Genomic DNA, 23,031 nt, shown 5'->3' with positions numbered 1-23,031 from the left:
CAAGGGCCATATTCCTTCTCTGAAGGAGTGTGGCTCTTATCTAGAACTGGAGACCAAGTGCTGAGAAGCCCTAGAGTTCAGGGTATGTTGATGCATTGCCACAGCCCCTTCAGTGAAAAGGAACGAAAGACTTTCCAAAGCAAGTGTTAGGGAGAATTCTCAGAAATGTGCTAATTCCCTTCTACCTTGTAGACCCCCAGCCCTTTTGCTGGACTTTAAAACGTTTAACTTTTATCCTGGAGAGAGTGAGCCCTTTTCCCCACGCTCTCATGTATTTATCTTTAATGAGAACACTGTGTTTCCTTTGGTTTTGAAGCCTGACAAACTCCATAGGCATCATCTTTTCACATTGTGACACACAGAACCTTCAGTGCAGGGGCACAGGAAATTCTCTTAGATTTCCCAAAGGTTTAAATATCTTGTCTTGCTTAAACTACTGTTTCCAAGAGCAGTGAAGTGAATTTAACTTTTTATACCAAGCACAAGTATCCCCTTTGTCTAGTTTTTCATGTAACATTTTTATGTTACCCTTTCTACAATTAATGCCTGGTGGCAGTGGTTTACCTTTTCCTACCATTGTATGTTTCTACCGCAGCCTGCAATTGCAGCTTCAATAAAGCACCCATGGGTGCCCATTTTGTTTGTCTTCTTTTTTTGCCATTTCTTCTTGAAAAGGTCCTTCTTGAGATTTACTCTACGCGCCAAACTAGGTTTTTCCTTTTGTTCATTTTATCTTTGTCGGGATTCACCAGTGAAGCCTGCCTCTGGCTCCAGCAGGTCTGGCAGGTCAGTAAGGGAGGGAGGTGCCCGAAAACTCCCTGTGCTTAATCCCCTTAGTTACAGGAATAAACCCAAAGGTGATTGGCTGGCTGGCTGTCCTCAGAGGACAGCCACCCTGCTGTGTGAGTGAAAGCTAGGCTGCGAATGAATGGGAGAAACCTGCATAAAAGGTGACGTCTTTTGCTTGGAAGGCAGAGTCGACTACTGGACAAAGGAATCCGAAAGAAGAACTTGGAAGAGACGCTTGCTGCAACTCCTGAACCGTTGGTTTGCCCGGTGAAGCTTTGCTGCATTGCTGAAGCTCCGAATTCGCCTCGACTAGGGAAGCCCTGCAAAGGATGACTTCTTCCCTTGTGTTGGTGGGACCAATCGTCCCCAAGACAAACTCATCTGGAAATCCTCTTGGAGCTGGCTGTACTTCCATTGCTGCTGCAGGAACCGATTGCCAGGGAGAAGAATACCAAAATCGAGTGTGTCGTCTTTAATTCGGACCCGAGCTCCAGGAAGATCCTCCGGATTCCCATGAAACAGGACTGAGTGCCTCTGATCTGAAGTTTGCCCATTGCTGCCACCGACCTTTTGAATCGTAGTGCAGGAGTCCCCAGAAGTCCTCCCTATTATCCCCATGACTGAGGCACAGGAAAAACAGGATCTGCCATACTACAACTGGAACAGAAGCGAGCTGGAACCAATTTCTTCAGACCTAAGGTCCTGTAAACTAAGGGGTACTTACCTCTTACCGTGTAGCCTTGCTAGCTCTCAGTTGAGACTTATCTTGGTTGCTCTTGTGCAAAGTTGCTTGCAGCTTTGCCCCTCACTTGCCTCCCAACTTGTGTCCAAACAGTGATTTCATTTCCTACAAAGATTTCTAAAACATTGTGCAAGACTTTTTACTTACCTTCAAGAAGTGCTTCTGCTCCCCTAGACTTTTGTTCATTTGGCATTGGCTGTCTTGGCTCCTTGAAAGACTCTTCTATCCTCTGACTTTGTTCTTTAACCACTCCCTCCAAAAAATCCCACATTCTATAACCTGTTGCGCTGGGAAAGGGTTCATTTACATTGCATTGGGGGGTTCAAAAGTACTTAACCACTTGAGAATATTTGTTAACCATTGTTTTATTCCCTAAAGCTTTCGTTTTGACACCAAACTCAGCATTTCTCAAAATGTACCAGTGATATATCAATGCCCACAGTGTCCTAGTTATTTAAGTCACTTCAGGGTGTAGGAAGTGTCTGTGTGCCATCCCGAATGGGTATCTACTGATTTATTGAAACTGGGTGTGTGTATTTATTGAAGTATATTTTTGTGTTACATATTACATATTTGCTCCCTTCTAAGGAAGGATTATTCAAACTGACTGTTAAATTAATAAATAATTGTTTAATCAAGAAACCTTGAGTGTAAGTGTTTATTTGGATACTTGTCACTGTGAATCTCTGTCACAACCCTACAGCTCACCTTGACCCCTCTTAAGATAAACCTGGCTGCTCAGCCACACTACCAACCTATGTAGTACAGACTTATACCAAAGGTTGGGTTAACTATTGCCAAGAGGTCAAGGCTGGTGCAGTCTCCCACAGGGCACTGTATACAATCTTGCCTAACAGCAACTATGAGAGATTGCTGATGAGACGGCACAAGCATTCCTCAAAAATAATACTCACTTCTTTTATCCGGTGTGTCAGGAACACAGCGGGTAAGCAAAGCTGGCGGTATTACCCAAATTGTTCGTTTACAATTGTTCGAATGAACAATTGACCGAATTTAAAGGGTCACAATTGACCTTTTCACAATTGACCGTATATATATATATATATATATATATATATAAAAATATATATATATCTGTTTGGTAATATATATTTATATATATGTTTGTTTGTTTGTTTGTATATATAGGAGTTTTGGGGGGTTTGGCGTTAGGGGGGTTGTGGGGGGTTTCCCCCCACATATATGTTGCAATTGACCTTCACAATTCGGTCAATTGTGAAAAGGTCAATTGTAATTCGAACAGTTGTAAAACAAACAATTCGTATACAACCAAGCTGGCACATATCCCATTGGTAGAAGTATAGTTTTTGCTTAGGTATTTCTTTGTCATCATACAACACCGATTGAGAAGCCAATGAAAAATAAAAGAAAAAAGAAAGCCTCTATCTCATTTGCTTAAAAATATCTCCATAAAATGGCAGATTAAGTCCCCTTTCCCTTAAATTGCTTCTATTTGAACATGTATCTAACTAAAATTAATCAACGAACACCAAAATAAATGAGTTTTTCCCTTCCTTTTTCCAATTGTTTTTTCACTATGCTAAATACTTGGGTGGCGGAGGCTCCTGATAAACCTATCACCTACTTTCCTTTGCTTCTGGCCCAAATACACATACATATATATTGCAACAAATTACCTGAAATTCTGCTAAAGCCACCTTAACTTTGTGTCCCCTGTTAAGTAGCCTATGACCACAATGATGACATCACAGATGACGTCACTGATGACATCGCATATGACACCATCTATGAGTACAGATTAATGGCATTACTGGTGACATCACGCATGACATCACTGGTGTCATCGTTAATAACATCATATATGACATCAATGATTATTTAACCAATGCATCAGGCATAAGATCACTGTAGGTATTTGCCCATATTTAGGTCACCTTTATATTTCTTCATATGTGATATTAGCATTTTAGAATAGTCCATATTTATTTATTTTGACATTTGTAGAGTGCAGCGAACCCGGAGGTAACTGGGCGCTGACAATGTGTACGTTGTTTAAAACAGTAAACAAATACACATGCATCATATCACTAGTTGTGAAGTTTTCTTTTGTAGTACTTTGGTAAATGATGATATCTGAATTATAAATAGTACACTCCTTAGAATGTTCCTGTTTGTGCCAAATATATCTAAGACATGGTCACTATAATATTTGTATTTTGTATTTTATTAGAGCTTATATTGTGCTTTTATCCAAAACGCTGCACAGAATATTAAAACAACAGTACAAAAAATATGAAAAGATGAGGGAGGATCAAATATCAATTCTGAAAGCAAACAATCCTGGACAGTGGAGAAGATGACTTTTCAAGGAGACCCAAAAAAGAGAATAGACAGTATTAGTTCAAAGAGATAGAGGAAGAGTTTTCCAGTGAAGAGGAGCAAGAAGCTGGAAAGAACGAAAGCGAGATTGAGCGCAGGGTGAACGAAGAACAGTCAACTTGAAAAGACACGAGGAATGAAGAGATCAAGAATGAGTATAAAAGGACAGGAGAGCACTAAGATAGTCTGGAGCTAATCCATACAGAGATTTATAGACTATGCAGAGAAAATGAAATTTAAGTTGAGAGTGAAAAGGTAACCAACTAAGAGATACAAGTGATGCTGAAATAGAATCATGATAGGAGAGAAGACAAAGTAAACGGACAGAAGAGAGGTAAATAGATTTCAAAGGAGCCAGACGAGATAAGGGTAGGCCAAAAAGCATGACAGAACAATAGAAAAGTCGAGAAAAAATAATAGAAGAAATAAGCAGTTTAGTTGCATGAAAGATAAGAAAGGAGCGCCCCTTGTGGATATTATGAAGATGAAATGGCAAGACCGAGATGTAAGGGAAATATGATGGGTAAACGAAAGATTAGAATCCAAATAAAGACCAAGAGCGAATTAGGGGAAATAGAAAGGGTAGAGGGTGCAAACGAAATAGATGGTGGCGGAGAAAAAGAATTAGCGGAGAAAAATCCCATCATCACTGTGGTCATAGCTGCTCAACAGGGGACGTGAAGTTAAGGTGGCTTTAGCTCAATTTCAGGCATTTTGTTGTGTTAAGTTTTCACCTTACCGTCCCTGCAACTGACATTTTTCATTGAATTTCAAAGGTGTTGTTACAATGTATTGCTCATCTTAACGTCCCTGAAACTAAAGTGTTTTCCTTGAATTTCAAGATTTTTGTTATTCCATAGATTTATTCCGCACATAGCCAGCGGCCACTGCCTACAGCTGTGCACACTGTATATTTTATAACACTACCAGACCACTAGCTGTGGCCTTTGGCCATGGACAGTGGGCACGGACGACTACCAGACCACTAGCCATGGCCTTCGGCCATAGCCGAAGGGCACGGCCACTCTATATTTTAAAACACTTCCAACCCATCACTCAAAGATGTTCATCAATCAGAAACTGATTTTTACCTGTTTTGACAGTGGTATTGTTATATATAAAATGTTGCAGCCTTTGAGAACTCAGAATGTTTTTAGGCCGAGGATCCCACACTTTGGTTAAGCAGCGTGCTACAAGCCCCTTGTTTTATGGCTGGTCTCTTGGTGACTTTTGGGATACATCGCATGACCCCCACTAACCACATTTAAGCAACACGGAAAAGGGAAATAAATGACCAGCTGAAAGAATAACATATGACCAGGTACTTTTGCCCCATAGTGAAAACCAAAAGCATGAATATACGCATAGTGAGTGAACATATATTTTAAAGTGAAATATACAAATGTAGTTCAATTGACCTTCTTCTTAGAAGAAAGTGTGCAAGACAAAATATCATTGGACGTTTAAACAAAGTATTAAACACCAGAAAAATAACCTGAGAGGGTTAATCTTCCAATAAATATGCTGGCAAACTATAAAAGGTCCTCACGTTTTAAACCCAGCAATCTGTCCTGAAATATTCCCATGAAAACAAAATCCCAATATAAAACAAGTGCTTGTGGTCTTGTGGGTAAGCGTCTGCACTGGAAACATGACAACCTGAGTAAAATCCTGGTAGCCAAATACTTAAGCTGGATTGCCAACCTAAAAAAGAAAACAAGGAGTTGCTTCCGGCCTCTGAAAAAAAGGTTATGCTGTCCTTCCACATGTGTCCTTTACTTGTGCCCTCAAAAGCAGCCACAATCAGGGGGCAATAACTGCACTAGTGTCCAGTATTGCAAACTCTCTTGCCATATCCTGGGCAAATACTCATGACTTACTTGCCCTCTCATCATTTCCCCTCCTCACTCCCATGTCTGGCTTTCGACAATACTTTGCTCTATGAAGATAACTTAAAAAGTACACATACCATAGTCTCATTCAAATAGATAAATCCTTATAGAATGTTAGGCAAAAAGTGTACAAGTCTGGCATTATTCCTCCCAATATTTCCATGGAATATTTCACGACAGATTGCTGGGTCTGAGTACCTTTTATACTTTGTCAGCATATTTATTGGAAGATATCCTCGCTCAGGTTTATTTAATCTCATTACGCATTGCCTAAAAACATTGTAAGCTCCCAAAGCTTGCCATCCTTTATACATAAGAATACCACAGTCAAAAAGGTCAAAAACAGTCTGTAATTGATGAACATCTTTGAGCGATGGTTTGTAAGTGTTTTAAAATATAGAGTGATCTGGTAGTGTTTTAAAATGGACAGTGGGCACAGCCAAAGGCCAAAGGCCATGGCTTGTGGTCTGGTAGTGTTTTAAAATGGACAGTGGGTACGGCCAAAAACCATGCTAGTGGCCTGGTAGTGTTCTCAAATATAAAGTGGGCCAGACCGAAGGCCAGGACCAGTGATGCGGAAAAAATATATGGAATAACAGAACCCTTGAAATTCAATGAAAAAACTTGCTAGGACGTTAAGGTGAGCAATACATTGTAAAAAAAAATAGAAATGCAGGGAAAAAACGTGTGTTGCATGGACGTTAATGTGAGAACTTAATGCAACAAATCCCTGGAAATTCAGATTAAGCCACCTTGACTTCGGGTCCCCTGTTGTGCAGCGTATGACCCCAAAGATGACATCCCTGATGACATCACTGATGACACCACTGGTGATATCAATAAATACATGATATATGATATATGATTGATGTATTGGACCATGCTAGCCACACAAGGCATCCGATAGTGGTTATCACACTCTAATAGGCATTGGCGTAACATACTTGTAAAATGACCAATGTATTTTGATGATCATGGGATCATTTAATATTGTTGACCACTTTCTCCGTTTCACCAATAGAAAGGGAGTTCCCCTATGAAAGCGCCACACAGTATGTATGATATGCTATTCAGGACAATACCCGTAGAGACCCATGCTTCATCAACATAATCACCACAATACGTTTCTCTGTGATAGCCTGGCATTCATCTAATCATAAGTGGCATTGATTACGTGAACAAACAAACCAACTATACTAATTGAGGACTTGCTAAATAAAGTATATGCTCATTGTAAGTTCTAAGTAGTGCATGAGATGGGCGATCATTAGTTATAAGATGTTGAAGCTCACACATGGCACAGAGGGTCTCCAATGATCGGCACCCATCGTTACGGGCGAGTTATGAGGAGTCCACTGTGGGGAATTTACACACGTCCAGTTGGTCTAAATTCCTTAAAGAAAATATCCTCATACGTAATATCTATGGGGATTAGAATATCAATTCCAATCTAGCTGTGTTTTAGTCAATTCAGTTTTTATATGTCAAACATGTCCGCCTCTGACTTGCTCCGGATGGGTGTACTTTTCATTGGAGTCCCTCTTCTATTTCGGCGGCAATGAGCGCCGTCTCACTCTGCATCACTGTTTTTAAACTCTATGGTTCTAAGGGAACAAATTGTTGTGACCAGCGGCAGGGAAAGCCGCGAAACGCGTTAACGTTCCCAACGCGCACATCATTTTTGCACTTTGGGGGAGCCTTATGCTAATGGCTTTTTAATATGTTTGTGCCGTCCTGCAAGGCACCAATAAAGATGACTTTTTAATAGCGAATTGGATGTCCGGATTAACTTTTTGGGAGAAATGAAGAGTGCTGCTCAGTTTTACCTGATTCCATCAGTGTGAAGAAAAAGGATATATATATATATATATATATATATATATATATATATATATATATATATATATATATATACATATATATATTCACTGAAAAAACTTTGTTAAAGGGACGTTATGGTTAAGTTGCACTAATAAAAACCTATGAAATTTTCATTGACAAAACTTAGCTCAGGGAAAACCAAAAATCCTCAGAAATTCAGCAGTTATGGTAAGATAAGCAACCACAACTCACGCCACCACCGTGCACTGCTAAGACTAACACCCAGGACATCAAAGATGACATCATTGGGTTTTACCTGTAACCATAATGTCCCTGTAACAAAGTTTTGTCATTGAACTTTATAGGTTTTTATTAGTGCAACTTAACCATAAATTCCCTTTAACAAAGTTTTTTCAGTGAATGTCATGAGTTTTTACCAGTGCATACTATTTTCCTACAACTTACTAATATACTTACCCAATATAGCAACATTTGTGGGCTATTTACAAAGTTTCACCTTAAAACTCTGCCGTTTCCCGCCTTCTAGCATCATTTTTAACACTTCTATACACTTTTTGCAACTTTTTCAACTGATTTTGCATCAGTAGATGTCCACGAACATCTGACTTCCTCGTGGACATTCCAGACAGTGCCACGTGACCATACGCTGGTGCGTGGCATGATGACGTGTCCGAGAACGCGTCTGCACTTCGTGATCAGATCTGTGCTCCGCGGACAGTTAGGAACTTTCAACTTCAAAATTTCCCTTGCACAGCTCCTACACCTATTCTTACTCATTATCCATTAACAATCTAGTACACAGTACAGAATTTGTATCTTAAAAATGGCATCACCTATTCCCATCCCTCCTCCCCAAGAGCCACCACCACCACCAGCTGGAGGACCTTCACAACAAAAAAAGCACAGAACTTCCAAAGACAATGAAGAGGACCATGAAGATGAGGTAGAGGAAGTGCCTACCTCTAGCACCCAGAGAGAATCATGGGTGTGGCAGTTCTTTACCACTGTTGGGAATGTACCAAACGCTGAAGCTACCAACGTGAAATGCCCTGAGTGTACTCAGTTGCAGACTCCCCGGACAGTACTCCTACGGGACCACCTCCATGTGCTGCCACGCCAAATCCAATGACCGCAATGATCTCAGAAACGTTGTTCCTTTCTTAGCAAGTAGGAGGCTATCTTCCTCCACCTCATCTTCCTCAACCAATACTGTAACCACACAGCCTAGTTCTGTGGGACACAAAATCCCACCAGCTACCTTGCAAGCAATAAAAGATGCTGTTGATCCATATTTCTTTAAGACAAGATTGCTCTGTATATACTACAACATATCATTCTGCAGAGGAAAGCAATTTCAAAGTGCTTTTGAAGCAGTAATCAAGGAGCATGAGAAACACTGTCAGCTACCGTAGAAGTAACACATGTGCAACAGCTTCCCCTGTCCACCTGCCCCTCCATATTAGTGCTTGGTGCCTCTTCCCTCTTTTCCCTCCCCACCTTCCGTTCTAAGCTCTCCTGCCAAACAAATAAATACATCAAAAAACAACAAAAGAAATGTTCCGTTAGGAACCACCTTTCACAGTTAAAAAATAGAACTGAAAAAAAACGTACACTTCATCTACTTTACATTTCTCAGTAAAGTACATAGACTCAATAAGATTTTCCAACATTTCCATTAGCATGTTGTGTTATGCTAATGTAATATTTTGGCATTCATCCCCCGTTCCAGGGATTGGAACAGTGGATACCAGCCCGGCAACCGAAGTTATTAGCCCAAGCAAAGCAAGGGTGGATAACAAGGTCTCCGGACCTTTATCCCCCCATTCCAGCGCCTGCAATGGGGATGAAGGCCATTAGCACCCCAGGTTCCCAAAGCAGGAACCCGCGGTGCTAACAAAAATGGATTTTCTAAGATGGCCACCATGGAAAGGGATGGTGGGATTTCATACCTGGCCCCTCTTCGCTTTCCATGGCAGCCTGAAGAAGGCGAAGAGAGAACCCTATGACCATATTACCACAAGCACATTTTTCTTCTCTTTCAAAGCTATCCCACATTTGAATAACTTTACCACAAAGCCGGTCGCAGGTGGACATGGCCACTTTAACCCCATGTGTTGTTCCTCATGGTCATGGCCAGTAGCCAGATTATCCGGATCATGACCTTGTTCCATGACCCAGACAATGTGGCCACTGCCCATGGCCACAGGCTACACCTCAGTCACCAAAGCTATATCGATATTTTTTGTACCTACATTATGTCACTTAATAAAAAATAAAACACGCACACATTTGCAAAACCATGCTTAAAGGTCCTTTCCAATGCTCTTTACACAACTTTCCTGGAAATCCACCCATGTTTTATTTTTTCTAAAGTGTCAAATGTATGCACATACAATAGTCATATAACTTAACTTAGTCCCCACTTGACAAAATCCATTCAGACTTTACAAAAACATTTATATCTAGATCTAAAATCTTTTTGCAAACTTTTGTGTAGATTTGTCAAATGGCACCTCATTCATAAACCTTTACATTATTTTGGGACCTCCCCTCTAATTTTGCCCCCTCTTGACAGAATCCCGCCAAACCTTTTAAACTCATTCGGAATCAGATCAAGTATATGATTGCACATTTTCATACATTTTCATTAAGTGGGGCCAAAGTTATAAGCCTTCCATGAACTGCTTTTCACCAACCATGTAATGCAGAGGTGTCCGCGAACTTCAAAGGACCTCTCCAAAAATTATTTGATAAATTTGACAAGTACAATGTTGTGTTTTTTTTAATCTGTTTTTACCACGATGTCCGCAGACACCTGCCGCTGTCCGCCAATTCAAGATGGCGGGCATTTTCAAAAATCTGACACACTTCACGCTTTTCACCATCCAATCAGTGGGCGCGTCCGACGTCCGCAGACACCATGTAGCCTTCTAAGCCAATCAGAGCCCTATCCGCGGACGGAACAGGGAAATTGGTCAGCGGACCGAAGACCAGAAATCACTAATTATTTTGGACCTACTTTTTGGTCGTTTAAAAAGAACTACTGGGCTGATTTCCATCAAATTTACAAAACCCCTCTTTCAGGACGAAGCCGCCGCTCCTGCCGCAAATTTGGTGAAAATCCACCCAGCGGTTTGGGCTGTAGGCATGAGCAACGTTTTTCTCCATTCAGCCTATGGAAAAAATGTGGGACTCCCCCCATAACTCCATCCCCCTTTGATGAAACCTCACCAAACTTTGCAAAAAATTCAGAGCAGGCCATATACTTTTTTTGGAAAGTTTGGTGATGATTCGTCCAGGGGGAGCGATGTTATAAGCAGCCCAAAAAGTGCTCTTCTTATGGATTTAGAAACTTAACCGTAACTACACGGCCACTACCGCAGGCCGTGTAATATATACTGTCTACCCCATGCATGTTTCCCCATCTGCAATGTATAAATATACAAGTTTGTTAGTTGTGATAAACGTGTATTTATATTCAGAAATTCACAGCAATATGGTGCTTTTTTTGTCTAAAAGAATTATCTCCAAAATACACAGTATGTACATTTGCCATAATTACAGATAAAATCTATTTCTGCTTTGCAATTGGTTATTTAAAACTTTTATTTTCTAAATCCAGCAGCACATTTGACTACATGTAACATTTTTATGGAAATGTCGAGTGAAAACAGAGAAGTATGAATTGATGACCGAAGGTAAGAATGAGATGCTGGGGGAAGCTCAGTATGCAGGGAGCTAATTGAAGATTCAAGAAACTATGCACTGCATCATGAAGTGCACATTATATATCATATAATGGGATGCATATATCACATATTGAAATGTATATGCTGCCCTCTGAGATACTGAGATGTATATACAGTGTATTGAGATGCATACCTTATATATTGAAATATATACATGGTTCACTGAGATACATGTATTTTATCCTGTGCTGAATGTGCAGAATATTGACAAGTATATGTTATATTGAAACACATAAGCACGTACACTATATGTAAGTGTCTCTTGTGTTAGATGGAATGACCAATAAAGATTTCAGAACAAATAACCGGACAGAATCAAAGAATATGGCAAAGTACTACTTTATTCTTATTTTAATAAATCAGGGTACACTGACAAACATCGGACTGACGTTTGCACACACACAAACAAACTTGATTCCACAGAGGTTTTATACCCAAATATACGTAATTTATGGCATCATCCTACATGGGAAACTGTAAAACCCACTGGCTGAAGGGATTGGTTACGGGAACATGTCTCCCTATAAAAAGTACATTGGTTAGTACTTCATTGGCAGTCTCTTATCTGTAAGGCACACCTTTAACTACCTCTAAATATGTATAATTGGTCTATGCAATATTGTATAGCAGGTTGCCCCATAGACCCACTGATTGGTTGGCATCTCACCCAACCTTGGACTTTCGGCTCACTAGCAGCACATAAGGAAATAGAAACCCAGGTGCTGGAGTCACATCAGATTACTCCCCACTTTCCCAATCAGGCCCTTATCTCTCATCAGTTTGACCATGAGCCAAAATTTACCGTCTGTAGTTGTCCGTGCCATTGCTCTCTGTTCTAGGACATTCGAGGGAGTATTAGCATATAATTCATCTTCAACCGCAGCCTAATGAATAGCCCTCATTTTCATCTTCTGCGTCACGTTTGAGGAGACTGCAAATTTGTCAATTTTAACCTCCTATTTACTGCTATTTGGGTGAAGGCAAGCGTCCCCAAACAGCACGATCCTCCCCGCAATGAGAGACAATGAAGGACTCTCCCAAGATGGGAATAAGGCCAAGACAGAGTGCGGGTGAGCGTAAATGGGAGTTTATCAATCAGAATAGGGCATGCAAAGAACTCTGCAAACTCCGAGAGCGCTCTGCCTGACAATAGCAAAGGCAGGCGTATATATTTACAAAAATCGTCATAAGAACCTACACACTATAGGGGGCACAAGCTCAATGGGATTGGGTGGCGACGACTAACTATAGGTGCTGCTGCGATGTGGTTGGCTTCGGCTGGAAGACGTCACTGGTCAGCCTCGTGGGTTGGGCTGGGCCTGGCAGGGTGGCGGAGTTCATCCAGGCGGTGTTGTGGGGCCATCGCGGCCAGTGGCAGAGATGAATGTCTTTTCCTGACTTATTAGCCCTATGCCATGCACACCGCAGTCATTCAGGCATTTTGATATTATCTTCTTTAGTAAATCTTTCAGTAGGTTATACAACAGGTTAATGCAACACAGGAGGAATGCACCTTGTGAGGGGACTGGAGGTAATACGTCAGGGCATGGTTACCAGTGTCCTGTTGACCGGGGCCATAGGTCGAGGGGCTAAGCTTCAGGGCCTGGGGCGGGCGGTACATGTCTTTCTGCCTTGTTAGAAGTTGTTATGGATGTTCGGCTGTGTGTTGTCAAAGTGTTGGGTGTCCTGATTGCACAGGGCCATAAGTCTGAGATGGTCCGGTGGGTTGCGAGGTTTACGAGGGGGCGCGTGTGTTCAGGCAGAGGTTTACTGCTGTGCTGTAAATAATGCAGGTGGCGGGTGGCGGCCTTGGGTGCTACAGAGGGGGTTACAAGTCTTTGAAGCGGCTCCAGTCTGGTTGGGGGAGGTAACGCAGCGCGGCACGGTCTCTGCTCTCATGCCCTGGCAGCCTTCGCAGGGTGGGAGGGGGAATGGCCTTGCACGTACTTCACAAAGGTATCTCCCTCGTGTGTTGCCGATTTAGGTAAAAACATCACAAACATTTGAACACTCTATAATACTTATTGTAAGCAATACAAAACATGCATTTAAGCTTTGCTGGATGTGTCTCGATTATACCCAGTCTGAGCACCTTATTCATACTTTATGTTTTAATAAGTACAGTATTTAGTTATATGCATATATATATATATTTGCAACAAGTGAGGTAGAATTAGGATTGGTGAAGAACATAGAAAGTACCCCGCCACTATTCGTGACGGTGGTGGCACATATGGGACCTGGATATGCACACATGACATGCGCCTTCTCATGGCTCCTTCACATGGGTCCTCGGTATGGTTACATTCGTCTTTCTTGTGTCCTCTAGCAGCATTAGTTCAGTTATGGCGCGAGCCCATGGGGTGTAAGTTTCCCAGTAATACACGTAACAAAATAGATTCCTGGTGCGTTCCTTTGTTACTAGCACCCGACTTCAATGGTGTGGGCTCATCATTGCTTATATCATGGAAGCATGAATTCTTGTAATTATACATTTTACAGGCTTTTGTAATATAAGGGATTTCGTGGAAGAAAGCATCCCTTGCGAGTAGTCTCAACATTAATATATAAAGATTGTCTGTCACCTAATGACTATTTTACTGTTCTTTTCATTGCCTAGGCCTTCTGGCCGGGTCATGCTGGGAGCGATGATACACTGCGGGAGGTGAACTGTTACAATGTTAGTGTATTACACTAGCTCATGTCCGTCTTGTTCGTGGGAACGTGCTCGCAGCGGATCTGCCAGGGTGCTGCGGCAACAAGGATGACTGAAACCCTCCAAGGGTGGGGGCCGCGCTACAGTGCGCTGAGCTCACACCATCCTTACCAGACAAAATGGTTTCTAGGCCTAGCTAAATTTTAACACATGTGGGCAATTAATACGTGCGGGCAATGTCTTCAGTGGGTGAGCCCTCCACCACCTGGGCCCGGGTGGCATGAGGGGACGCCCAAAAGAGCCATAGCCCTCACCTGGGGAGAAAGCGCAGGCGAGGGGGGTCTTCTTGGACCAGTCCTCCCCTACAGCTGCATGCACAGGGCTCATGCGGATGCCACTGGAATGATTTACATTAGTGCAGCTATGTCCTGCAGAATTGGACAAAGTGCCTCTGAAATACTATACAGTACTAGATGCAAAGCACAAGGGATGACCTCAAGATATGTGCACCGGACCCCACGTGTGCATCCCTTGGAAGTTGACTCTATGTCCAACCATTCATGATTGAGAGCTTTTATGGACCCGGGTCAAAGTCGTTTTACAAGGTCCTTAGTATGTCTACAGTGGGTTTGGTTGGTGGCATTGTTGGAGGCCGTGGATGGGATGGGTTCATTTGAAAATGAAGGCTTCAACAATCCTTCTCTCTGACTTGTAAAATGTTTTACTCTGTTTCCCTAGATTGTCTTTTCGCTCTACCTCTCTAGCTTCTTTCCCTTCCTAACTTCTACCAATCTATTGCCTTACCCAAAATTCTGTCTTTCTTCTGCATTCCACCCTTCTTTGTTCCCATCACATTTTCTATCTTTCCTTTCCTCATTCTGCCTTTTTCTTTCTCTGTGTCTTCTCTTCCTGCTCTTCTTTTGCCCACTGAATACTTATCTCACTCCCTCCCTTTATTTCCTTCTTTTATTTCCCCTATCCCACCTATTGGTCCTTTCTTTTCATCTCCCCTTTTTCAGCCCTCACCTTTCCCTGCATTCTTCTCTTATCTCTTATCCTGTTTCATCCTTTCACCCCCTCTCCTTCTCATTTCCTACTCTTCTCTTTTTTCCTTCTGTCTTACACAAATGTGTCTTATTTCTCTCCCACCTCCCCTTGCCTCTTCTCCCCTCTCTAATTTCACACTTTCCTCTTAAGTCTACTGGCTATTTTTCCAATTGCCCCATTACTCCTCTCACCTTTCTCCATCTATTTTATCGACTTACCTGTGCTATAGCACCTTGAAGCAGCTGTTTGCTAGATGGAATTACCAGTAAAATATTTCAGACCTAATAACCGGACAGACTCAAAGGAGATGGTAAACTACTGCTTTAATCTCAAGAAGTGAAGCAGGGCAAATAAACACTCATTAAATCAACTCATGCAAGATCACACTACCTTATCATTTGTTTTTAGCTTATATAGTGCTAGATGTGTCATCTATGATGTCATCCAACGAGGCAAACAGTATAAACATATTGAGGGATGGGATTGGATTAGGGGATCATATCTATGTATAGAAAATGTGCGTGTTAGTCTCTCATTGGTGGTCGCTTTTCCGTGAGAAACATCCCGAGTTACTTCTAAACACGTGGTGTAGGGTACTCGTCATAGCAGAAAATGTAGAAGTGGGATAATACTTTTGAACATTGTATGTAAGAGTGCATGGCAGGCTATTCTAATTGGTTGGCAACGCAAATCAAACATTGGACATTCGTCTTGTTAGCAGCACGTACATAGAAACGAAACCCACGTGGTTGGAGATGCGTCAGCTCTCCCCTTGTTTCCCAATGAGGCCACCCTCTCTCATTGGTAGGCCTCATGCCAGTGTCTTCTGTTTGACGGGACATTCGTTGGATTATAATTACACCGCTATCTTAGCTCCAGGCCTAATGAATAGCCCTTGTTTGCGAGCTCCTCATCATGTGCTGCAAGACCATGAACATGTTCCTTTCAACGGTGCATTTAACACCATTTGATTCAATTATACTGGGTGCAGTTCTCCTTTTAGCCTTTAGAGACTTGCTCACTCTATCCCATATTGACTTTATGTCCTTTTTATTATTCAATATTTGGCATCAGTAAATGTTCTTGTTCGTCCTAATCTTTGGTAAAAATGTCCTTGCACATGGTCTGCTCATTAGACTCACTTTGTGCTGTTTCCTTCATCTTTCATCGAAATAGCATCCTTGGTTTGAAGCCAATGTCCTCCTCTATTTCGCAAGGAAAGCAGCTTTTTCATCATCTTTCCATGTTAAGATTCTGGGCTTGTATTTTGAGGTAGTTGTGTTGATTGACATAAGCCGTCTTCCATCTTGTTCTAATGGTAGTCCTAAACTTTGAATGTATACCTCTTATAAGCAAGCTTCTGTGCATTCTTTCTACCTTGTGTTTCACCTTATTTACAATTATTGACCAGCGAGAAACTTCATTCTTCTTTGTATTCGTAATTATACTGCATAATGCAGTACATGTTTTTCTTAGTGCTCCAATTACATAGTCATTCTTAAGTATTTTCATATCATTTCAACATAGGTTCATAAGTCTTCTTTAGGACACTCTTTTGCTGTCAGTAAACTTTGTTTAACGTACATGCATGTCGCGTACCTTTTTATCCAGGGCTGCATTTCGCCAACTTGGCAAGGGACATCCTTCTTGTCAGTTTTCTTCCACTGTTTCAACATGTGGGTATCTTCAGAATGGCTGCCTGAGAGCATATCAACTTTCATATAGTTGACAGGGTATGGACATATGGCATAAACCTGTGCATAGGTTCCCAATTCTAGCTCTTCGTTCGTCATTCCAATAGGACGAGGGTGAGGAGGAATTCACATGCTCCTCTACATACCCATCTGCCCTCAGCTGCAGCGTGTGCCTAATCAAACTGGCCTATACACCTCTCCCATGGCCGGTAGATGTCAGTTCGCAACCCAAACTAAATGAATGAATAGGCACTTTCAAATGATACATTTGCCTGATCCCAAACTTACAACTAAGCCTGCAACATTATGGCTAAAAACTGATTCAGGAGCAGGCCCAAAAAAGCTTTTCACCCATATGAAAAATATGTTACCATATCCAAAAAGTCTTAGCCAGGCCTTGACTGAAATGAACCATTGTTCCTGAGCGTCAACAGTAATAATAGCTCAAAAACAACCTTGTCCTCAGAAAACACCTAAACTACCCTGTGCCTGCTTCTTAATATTTATACACAGACTGCTTTTCTGACACTCATATTTATTTTGCATCCAAAAGTTACAGCAATCATATCTGGGGAGCCACAAAGCATCCAAGCGCAGCCATCAATTAAACCATCTGCAAAATGGCAGGCAGAGAAGGCCTTTCCATGTGCCTGCTCTGCCTAAAGCCCCCAAAGCTGCTTTTCTGCGAACCAGTTGCAAAGTCAAACTAACTACAGAAGAACAAGCAAGCCTCCCTCCTGAGGGCAGGGCTGCAAGTCATGCGACATTTTCAGTAGTGTGTTTATAAGGAACCGTCTTTACGCTAAGCAAGAAAAGGTAGCAGGCGCCCCTCTCTAGATAGAACATGGGATGATAACCTGTTCTGTGTTTTTTTTCCCACTTTGAGAGTCAGCAGCCATCACTTTTTTGCTCACTATACTATTCACAAAGAAGGAATATCTATTTGCATAATCGTCTTTGACCCACCCACAAGGGCAGTCCAGCACCGAAATGCCAGTCAAACCTCCTTTAGGCAAGGGTACCGACAGCAACACCCGACACATATTTCAGCCTTGTTGGGCCTCAGCAGGGAGGTGGAGCTGTGCGTCTCTGAGTACAATGATCAAGGAGTCCACGTCTCGGTTCCCCGAGGTAACTTAGGGTGACCAACCCAAAGTTACTTGCAAAAAAACAACTAAGCAGTTTCACCATATGAAAATATTCTCTGTATACACTGTATCTATTTCACACGAAATACCTTTAGTAGAACATACACATTTTAATATATACATTTTAATGTATAATATTACAGTATGGTTTTTCCTCAAAGTAGTAGATGCGTTTGTATGTAGCAATGTGTACTTCTCAGTATATAGCATTAGCAATTTCTCATTAACTCATGCAGCATTCCAGAATGCTGTTTATGTGATTTAGTATAATGTACCATACACATCTCATATACATTGTTTAGTATACAATGTATGCATTTCAGCATGCACTGTCCATTTCAATATATAATGTATACATCTCAAAATACAGTGTTCGATCTAAACAAATGAAACTCATAGCGTTGAATATGTATATCTTAGAATACATTACATGTATCTCAGTGCATTGCATGTGTAGTTCAATAGTGTATGCAATATACTGTATATAACAGATAAACATCTTAATATACATCTACATCTCAGTATATAATGTATGCATTTCCATATGCATTGTATAGATTTATAAATCTTGAATTATGTCTCTAACGTCCACCCTACAGATGTTAAGGAGTGGAGCAGAAAGTACAAAGAGCGCCTTTTAAAACCTTTTGATTTTTCCCAAAAATCCTTTTCAAGAAGATTTTACATTTATTATCCATAAAAAGTACTTCTGCCAGCCAATGTAAAAAATTAGGAGTGACAGAAAACAATCGACCGTATCTGAGGACAGGGCAGCAATCTCATTGGATGGTTGCTGCCCTGTCGCGCCTTGAGAATCTCTCAGCAACCTTAGAGAAAGCACATGGGAACACCTTCTGTGCTGAGCTAATGGCTTTATATACAGCTTCAGACTTCAGTTTTGACTTTTCACAGATCTGAGAAAACATAGGTTGTTTCTTTGAATTAGGGTTTCATCAACGTCCCCTTTTTTCGATTCTTCACCTCGTTATATAAACCCCTTCCTCCTTGATTTTAATGGGGTGTGCCCAAATGCCCCACGGACAAACAGCACCCTACCCTGCACCCTTACACCCATGCATCCCCCCCTTTCGAAATTGGATGTGGTTTTCTAATTTCGATGTAAGGGAGTTGTGCTGTATTTCATTTAACCGAATTCAAAGACATATTCCCACACACTCAAAGTTATTCACCAAAGGCTCCTGCTGAGCTGATTCAAGGCAATGGAATTCTTTTCAGATATCACCTGTCACCTGCATGCGAGAGCATTCCTCCAGACAGTGGCCATCACCACTGATGAAGCAGCCACATATCCAGTTCCAACCTCAGGGAGCGCTTCATCACTTCTGGTGACTTCCCCCAGAGCTCCCGCCACAATCGGAAAGCTCTGAAACATGCTTCTACGTCTAAGTGCACCGCGATGCAGCGAGAGAGGCACATGGCTACTGGAGAGATGGAGATGATTAGCGGAGGCAACTGGAGCTCATGCCTGTGAAGAGGGCAGTGTAGGGAGGCTGTAGTTTAGCCAACGGGCACTGGAGCAGACAATGAATTCTTTGACCCAACAGTAGAATTGGACATACCGCTGATTATTGCGAGAAAGGTCTTGACCCTATTTAGGGACCGATTCATGGAATTATTTCATGGAAAATAGGGTACCTGTGTGCCAAATTGCGTGCAAATCTGCATTCGACACATCTCTGCGAGTGGAGGAACGCCTTGCGTGAGACTCCAAACGGAGTGTGAGCCGTGCCTAAGCAGCAACCAAAATAGGGGGCGGAACATGCAGAATGAGAAATAACATGTGTAAATGTGGGCATGTTGAGGGACGGTCCACAGTTAAGCAATCGCACGCCAATATGAGCGGAATTATATACGTATTTATGGATTCAACCTCTGAAAGTCGGGTCGTGAAAAGGTTCACGCAAATCCCGGTACACTACCACAACCCGATCGCAGGCATAAATGTTGACACACATCATAACAAATGCGCATGAAGCACGCAATACACACCAAACAAACGCACCCAGCATTGATCAATACAGCATTTGTTGGAGTGATCGTGCACGGCCACCGCAGGAAGAGGAGGATGACCAGTGCATGGATCTTTAACCCATATACCACCCTATTCGGAATGCCAGATGACCAGGTCTATGGCAGGTACATGCCCTTCCCATATCCTCCATGACCTAGTCAGGGACTGGCAAGATGCGCTAACATCACCTGCCACATGCTCCCATGCCCTTAGCCCCCTACAAAAATGCTCACTGCCTTACATTTCATGGCAACTGGATTTTTCCAGCAGAGAACTGACATAGTAGGTGGTATCTCCCAGTCCACACAGTCACGCTGCCTACACCAGGTGCAAGCATGCATAACTGCACGACTTTCTGTGCGCTGCCACATCTATATGCCAAGAACACCGGACGAAAGGCAAATAGTAATGCAGGACTTCTATGCTGTGGCGCACTTCTCATAAGTGTTTGGTGCAATAGATTGTACCCACATTGCGCTACATCCCCTAGATTGATAGAGCACATATACTGCAACCACAAATATTGACATTGAATCAATGTTCAGGTTGTGTGCGATGCCAATGGCATCCTAACTGAAGTGTATGCAAACTATCCAGGAAGCACACACGGCAGTTATATATTCCGTATGTCACCACTACACTGGAGTCTGGTAGCTGGCAAACATGGGAACGCATGACTCATTGGTGATTATGAATGGACACGCACATGCATGCACGTTGCACACTGACCAATAGACACTGGCAACAAATGTTAATGACAACCATGTACACATTTACAGGTGACAGTGCCTACCCACTGAGCACATTCATGATGACGCCCATACGGAATCCTCTCACACCAGCTGAGGTAAGCTACAATACTGCCCATGTAGCGACTAGGGGCATAGTGGAGCACACATTTGGAGTGCTTAAATCACGTTTCCGCTCCCATGACCCCTCTGGTGGTGTGCTGCCATATGCACCACTAGTTGTGCGCAGGATCATTGTGGCAGCATGTGTCCTTCACAATGTCACCACACAATGTGACATCCCAGTGGACACGCAGGTGGGCCACCGCCCGCACTCACAGGTATGACCCTTTCGCTTGGCTGGCCAAAGGGCACGTGGAGAGGCTGTACGTACTGAGCTGGTGCAATCCTACTTTACGTAAAATCCTGCCCAAGTGGAGTGCACATGATTAAGCCACATCCCAGGTGCCATTCAATGATGACCATGGACCAATCCTCCGTGCCCACAAAAACACCCTGAGAATGTGCCCCTGGGAGCGCAAAATTGTGTGCATCCATTAGACGTAAAACAACATGTACAAAGTGTGGCAAAATGAAAGATACGTAAGTGAGAGTATATCACCACCACCACGGGAAGCATAGGGTGAAACCACTCCTGTGGCACAAAAACATCATTAATGTCCCCAAAAATATCATCCAAAATATGTGTTGCATAGATAAATTCATCAACTTGCCAACTATCAATTCTGAGCAGCTACGCATTAATGGACTCCAAAAGTATAATTTCCACCAATCCCAATAAGCCCTATGAAATAGGGTTGCACACATGTGTGAGAATGTGCATGACAGGCACAAACATATTCTTGTTGCTGTGAGAGCGAAAACAGTGGTGTCAGGATCCACATGTGACATACATCCAGCCAATATGGAGACATCATCCCCTGCTGGTGAGAGGGCAGGAGCACATCTCCATCTGCTGTATGAGTGAGGTATTTTTATCAGCCTGCTGTCCACCTAGGGACCACTGCAGCCTGCTGTCCACCGAGGGACCGATGTAGCCTGCTGTTCACCTATGATCACTGAGACGACTGAATCGTATTGCCTGCCTGCAATCCTGCTATATGGTGGGGCTGACCTTTATTGATGATTAACCACATCATTTTCTTCAGCCAGAGTGGCAGCAACGTGCATTCTTTATAAGTATTTCACGATCTGCCTGATCTCAAAATGGCGGGCGCAACGCAGCGGCACATTGAGGCTTTTGTTGGTTGCTAAGCAACTAAACTAAATTTCAGCCAATCTAATCCACCAACAGATGGAAGCCGGCCGACGACGAAGGCAGAAGAAAAAGGCCCTGTTAGCCCATGTTCGCCACGGTGAGGAACATATAAGTACCCACAACCATTATCACACTCCTGAGCCTACACTGCAGCACCGCTGCCTATCAGGGTCGCTGGCACGTGCATGGCACCTACCTGGTATTATCTTTTAATATCAGACTGACTGCCTGATTCTGAACTTTTACCCACCTATGACATACCAACAGTGAGAACTCGAGTCACCCGCCTACCTGCGGTTCCGCTGCAAAGGTACACTCTGCTCTGTCGGTATGATTTTGTGCTGTCATCCCGTTCCCCATTACTCCGTCCTAGCAGTCTGATCATGTGTCAAAACACTTGAACAATAAGACACACACCCCGTAATCACAGCGACTGCCCTGCCTGAACGTAATCTTAATGCCAGACATACTTAGTATCTTTTCCATTGATTAGTTTGACTGACCATCAGCAACAACATAACAAACTATTGCCTATTACAATCTTTTTGCTCGCCGACACAGGATAACAACACCTGTATGTCTGTACAATATTTTTGTGGTGAGCTGATACTATCTGTTGAGACCACGCTTATTTGCCACCTATAATTGGGACATCTACCGTTTACTTCTGTATTTAAGATAATGCATCAATACTCGTTATGTCTTTCTAACTAACGTACTACCGCAGCCCAAACAGCAGACTGAGTACCTGTTTTGTGACCATGTATAGTAACTACCATGGTGACCTCGTTATCAAATTGTAAGGCCTATCTGTATCAACGACCTGGACACTAAATGCTAGATTGTTACCTCACTTACTGGCATTCTGGTTGTAGTCCACCACCTCTTACCGTGTTGATACTTAATACCTACTTCCACCTCTCTTGCCGCGAGGGTGCTCCCGATAACCCGCATCTACCAGCTGCAGCAGATACAAACTGCCTTTAAACCCACACCAGTACCCTGAAAACTAGTGTACAATCTCAGGGTAGCCCAGGGCAATTACTACCTGAAATCTGTATTTGGTCACCTT

Source organism: Ambystoma mexicanum, chromosome 3p (genome assembly GCF_040938575.1).
Source record: "Ambystoma mexicanum isolate Mex_15411 chromosome 3p, UKY_AmexF1_1, whole genome shotgun sequence".
Taxonomy (NCBI): domain Eukaryota; kingdom Metazoa; phylum Chordata; class Amphibia; order Caudata; family Ambystomatidae; genus Ambystoma; species Ambystoma mexicanum.
The sequence above is the reverse complement of the archived record's forward strand: the minus strand, read 5'-3'. Positions refer to the sequence as shown.